This window comes from Suncus etruscus, chromosome 16 (genome assembly GCF_024139225.1).
Source record: "Suncus etruscus isolate mSunEtr1 chromosome 16, mSunEtr1.pri.cur, whole genome shotgun sequence".
Classification (NCBI taxonomy): Eukaryota; Metazoa; Chordata; class Mammalia; order Eulipotyphla; family Soricidae; genus Suncus; species Suncus etruscus.
In genome coordinates this window covers 57,839,571-57,845,570 of record NC_064863.1, presented here as the reverse complement: position 1 = coordinate 57,845,570, position 6,000 = coordinate 57,839,571, and positions in this window count along the sequence as shown.

The following is a 6,000-nucleotide window of genomic DNA, read 5'->3' as shown; positions in this document are numbered from 1 at the left end:
TTCCAAAATGCTTTACTACTCTTAAAATATATATAATCAAGTAAATAAAGTTCAGTCATTTAATATTTGAGTTCAAGTGTGTTATTGAACTTGTCATAGAGATATTAAAAGGAATCATAGGAGTCGGAGAGATAGCACTGCAGTAGGGCTTTTGCCTTGCAAGCAGCTGATTCAGGACAGATGGTAGCTTGAATTCTTGCAGCCCATGTGGTCCCCCGAGCCTGGCAGGAGCGATTTCTGAGCGAAGAGCTAGGAGTAATCTTTGCGCGCTGCAGGGTGTAAACCCAAAACAAAAACAAACAAACAAACAAACAAGCAAATAAGGAATCATTAAAATGACTAGATTAATAGTAAAATATCTCTATAAGACTGATTCCCTTGATATATACTAAAACCGATGCCATTAACAGATAAGAATAATGACATTGTAGTGAAAATTAACTGACATTTTCTTCCTTTAAATAGCTTATTAAACATTAAGAAAAATCTTAAAATTGTTTTTCACATATGACTCTGAAAGTGTGCTTAATATCATTGTTTAGCTGTGTCTCCTGTAGAGAGCAAACATTGGATCCTGTGTTTTGATCCATTTTGTTATTTTATTCCTTTTATTTATTTATTTATTTTGTTTTGTTTTTTTTTTGGGCCACACCCAGTGACTCTCAGCGGTTACTCCTGGCAATGCTCTCAGAAATCGCTCCTGGCTTGAAGGACTATATGGGACACTGGAGAATCAAACCTTGGTCTGTCCTAGGCTAGTGCAGGCAAGGCAGATGCTTTACCACTTGTGCCACTGCTCCCACTGCTTGGGCCCCTGTTGATCGGTGAATTCAGGTCATTGACTATGTTGAGATTATTAAAAACTAATAAAAATTATAATTTCTCTTAATTGCTAACAGTATCTCTATTCAGACCTGTTAGTCACTGATCACTTTATATATCTTTTATTTGCATTCATTTGGTTCAGGTTTTGTTTGCTTGTTTGTTTTTAGGCCACACCCAGCAGTGCTCAGAGATTACTCCTGGCTCTACTCTCAGAAATCGCTCCTGGGCAGGCTCAAGGAACCATATGGGGTGTTGGGAATCAAACTTGACAGGTTCCTGGTCAGCTTCTTGCAAGGCAAATTCCAGACTACTGTCTTATTGCTTCAGCCCTTAATGCAGATTTTTATAAGAAGTACCAAACCTTCTTGATGGAATGATTCCATAATCATTATACGATGTTCATCTTTGACTATGATTACTTTTTTAGTTTGAAAGGTAATTTGTAAGTTAAAATTATGGCTGTCACTGCCTTTTTTATGCTACCATTTTTCTTTGTGGTTGTTTTCAAACCTTTGTCTTTGAGCCTTTTTATAATCTTGAAAGTGTATCTTTCCTCTAAGTACCATGAAGAAGAGTTTTGTTTCCAAGCACATGTAGCTACTCTGTATCTTTTGATTTTTGAGTTCAGCTAATTGAGGCTTAGTGGAGTTATTGAAATTACAGAAATGATTTAAATTTTATATATGTATTTGGGTGCGTATGAGGTTTGACTTTATTTCTTGACCTTTCATTTTCTGCCCTTGTTCTTGCATATTTTGTGTTATACAAAAACCAGGTTACATTTGTTTCTAATTGCTTATGAGTGATTTTATAAATTACAATGCTTTAAATAAAAATTTTTAGTTGTTTCTATTGTGATTACTTTTATATCTAGACTTAAACTTTCATGAATCTTTACTTTTAAAGCAAATATGTTCCAGGTTTATTATAAGATATCCCTTTACTAATCTTTTTTCACCCTTGGTAATAATAGTAGCTTATTATTTCTAAATAAGGCACATGAGTGTATTTTTTATTAAATAAATGCCAATTTGTTGTCTCTTACAGGGTTGGTTTAATGTCCATAAATGCCATTTTCTTTTGTCTGAGCTTCCCTGCATCACTTCTTCAAGTCTGAGTGACAATACAGCTGTAAAAGTATCATTTTTGCAGGATATTTTTATCTGTAACATTAGCTATATTATACCATTCCCTTTTTTGTCTTTTTTTTGGGGGGGGCACACCCGGTGACACTCAGGAGTTACTCCTGACTATGTATTCAAAAATCACTCCTTGCTTGGGGACCATATGGGATGCCTGGGATTAAACCGAGGTCAGTCGTGAATCAGAGGCATGAAAGGCAAATGCCCTAACCTCTACACTATTGCTCCAGTCCCTATACCATTCCCTTTTAACCTCTATTATTATGCTTGATTTGTTATGACTCTTATAAGGTCCTTTTATTTGGGAGTCTTTATTTTTACTGCTTCTATATTGCTTTTTTCATACTTCAATCCCTATCTTTGGCTTTTCTATTTTAATTGCAATGTGTATTTGTGTTCTGTTATTTCAGTTTAATATGTTTTGAATGCTTTCAGATTCTTGTATCTGTGTATGTCTCCTTTCTCAAACTGAGGAAGTTCTCAAACTAAACCTTCTTTTTTGGTGGATGGGGCCTTTTGGGCCACACTAGCAATACTCAGGTATTATTCCTGGCTATGCACTCAGGAATTACCCCCTGGAACTCAAAGAAATCATATCAGATGTTGGTGATTGAACCTGGGTCAAATATGTGCAAGGCAAGCATCCTATCTCCTGTACATTCGGCCCCTCAACCAAGACTTCTTTAACCAATATCCCTCCACATTTTGTCTTTCCTTCTGTAATCTCTAACTTCATTGCTATGGATATCTTTCTCTTGATGCTGCCATATTGATCTTTTATGTAATTTTTTTTTGGTTTTTATGCCACACCTGATGATACTCAAGGGTTACTCCTGGCTATGCTCTCAGAAATTGCTCCTGGCTTGGGGGACCATATGGGACGCTGGGGGATGGAACCGCAGTCTGTCCTAGGCTAGTGTGTGCAAGGCAGAAGCCTTACCACTTGCTCCACTACTCCAGCCCCTGTAATATTTATTTTTAGATTATTTTCATCTTTTATGTTCTTTTTTGATAGCCTTGTTTACCTTGTCCTCAAGCACACAGGGTTTTTTGCTCACTTTTAACATTAAGCTACTGTGCCTCTGTTTTGGTTTCAACTATCATGTCCTTTGGTTTGTTGATCTCTAATAAAATTTTAAAAATACCTTGTATGATTTTTCATAAATTTCTACATGTCTACATTGTACTTAGTATTATGTGATGTCTATGGGCAAAGGCCTGATTTTGTGCAGGCCTGAACTGCAATATAGGATATATGCTCAATAATTTCAGAACTATTGTTCTGAGTATGAGTTAACATGGACATCTTCTGTAAATTTATATTCATAAATGTACTGCAGTATTTATGGAATTCAGAACCAGACTGAAACTAGGGTTCCTTTTACTGGTGCCTGGAAGAAGTTAATGCAGTGTGTATATACATCAGATAAAGATGAGATGGAAAGATTTGTGATTGTGTTTGCCCTATTGCAACTGTTGCCCAAAGAAGACATTTATCTACTATAATATTAGTTTTTGTTAAAAACTGGCAGCAATTACAGTGTCTGGCTAAAATAGTTCTGGGAGGCATCGTGAAATCCAGGGATGTGGTATTAGATGAGGTCTGTGACATCAAATTTTAGTAGGCTTTGTCAACAACAAAAGGTTCAAAATTAAGGTTGCAAGAAGTTCCTAGCTCCTCAGGTTGCCATGTAGTAATTATATAATCAACCGGAGTCTCAGTGACTTTTATTGCAATAAAATTTAATAAGTAATTTGTAGAACCAGAGAGATGGTACTTGGCTTGCACACAGCTGACCTGGGTTTAATCCTGGTATATCATATGGTCTTGCAAGCACCAATATGAGTGACTTAGTGAAAAGTCAGGGATAATCCCTGAGCACTACAAGTGTAGTTTCCAAACACCAAAAACATGAAAGAAAGAAACTTGTAGCTGGGGTTGGAGAGTGGAAGGGACGAACCAGGGTTTGAGTCCTAGGATCCCATATGGTCCCCCAGGCCTGCCAGGAGCAATTTCTGAGCACAAAGCCAAGAGTAACCCCTGAGCACTGACAGGTGTAGCCCCCAAAACTAACAAATAAACAAAAACAAAAAGAAAAGAAAGAAACTTACAGAAGCTGAAGAGAGACTACCTACCTAGGTTCACAGGGTTTGCTTTGCTTACAGCTAACTCTGATTCACTCCTTACCACATATGGTCTCCTTAGTATTTTCATGAATTCCTCCAGAGTATAGAGTCAGAATAGACCCTGAACACCATCTGGGTGTGATTCAAAAATTAAAACATAGACAACATTAAAAAAATATATTTACAAACCAGGACGTTAGCTTGTTTATTAGGTGTAAATGTTATATATGCACAGGGATATGAATTTGATTCCTAGCACCTGTGTGACCCCCAATACCACTGGGTAGAGTTGTAAACCTAAAGATCACCAAGCACTGCTTGACCATTGATATGTCTGGCGTGTTGGTTAAGTATCTCAGAAACTATGAAAATCCCTAAACAAGGTCTGGTCCCCTCATCCCTGGAAGGAGGCAGAGAAGAGGATGTGGTACATTTGTGTCTCAGTCACAGAACTCAAGGATTGAAAAGAACAAAAGGAAATAAGAATTTTGCAGTGATTTTTGACTATAGAAATTGTTTTCTGGTTCTTGGTGTGGAATTGAAATTATGCACATAAGAAACCATTTTAATAACATTGTAAATCATAAAATAATAAATAAATTAAAAATAAAATAAAAGTAAGCACATAGCACATTGTGAACAACTTCACATTTCAATAAATGTTTTTGTTCTACAAACTGAAAATAAAAAGTGTTTTTTGTCTCAAGGTTTTTATTCCACTCCCGTCATCAAAGACTGGAATGAGTTTACATTGTTATACTAGTAATAAAAGCAACTGTCATTCAACTGCTCCACCTTTCCTTACTTTAGAACCATTTGTTATTCACCTCAGGAATTTTTCCTCAAGCTAGTTCTGTTCTAAGAAGGATCAAAGATGACTCGCAACAAGTTTCTAAAAGGTCACAGATGAATATCCTGTTACTAGTTAAGACACCCTGAACATTTTGCCCAGCATAATAGCTTGCAATCTATTCAAGCTTTGGAAGAGTAAAACAGTATTTCAGGAGTGCGGGGTTTAGGCTTAAAGGTCTCCTTTCCCAGGTAAATTTCTGAGCCTAAGCAACATAAGAGCTCCTGTTTCAACCTGCTCTTTCAATGCAAAGATAGCATTCCTTACTTTTAAATTCATGTCTTAATTCAAAGTGGGGGAAAAAATCTAAGAATACAATATTGTGAAAAATTTATATATACATATATATATATATATGTTTTATAGTTATCATTGCAACCATGTACCTTAGTTAAAATTATCTCTCTATATATGGGGCCTGATATATAGTATAGTAGGTAAGGCACTTGACTTTGTTTTTTGTGTTTTTGTTGTTTTATTTTGTTTTGGGTCACAACCGGCAGTGTTCAGGGGTTACTCCTGATTCTATGCTCAGAAATCGCTCCTGGCAGGCTTGGGGGACCATATGGGAAGCCGAGATTCCAACCACAGTCCTTCTGCATGCAAGACAAATGCCCTACCTCCATGCTATCTCCCCAGTCCTACTTGACCTTGTTTTTATTACAATTTAACTAAAGAGATCTGAGGGGAGAGAATGAGAAAATTATATATTTTCTAGTCTTTTCTAGAGTGGAAAAGAGAAAGCAAAGAAACATAGACACAGCAAGCAAGATATGTGTCAAGAACATGTACAGAAGAGCAACCCTGAATGACTTTCTGAAGGAAATGATGTTTTTAGAACTTTGCATTCATAAAAGATAACCTGAGATTTGTCACATAAAAGGCTTGCAGTTGGTCTGCTTACAATGCCATGAATCCTTTGGTAGCTTCTTTTCTGTGAGAGTTTCCTATATATCTGGTCCCTATATATCCCCATTTAGCATATATGAAAGATTTTTTTATTTTTTATTTTTTTTTTGGTTTTTGGGCCACACCCAGCGGTGCTCAGGGGCTACT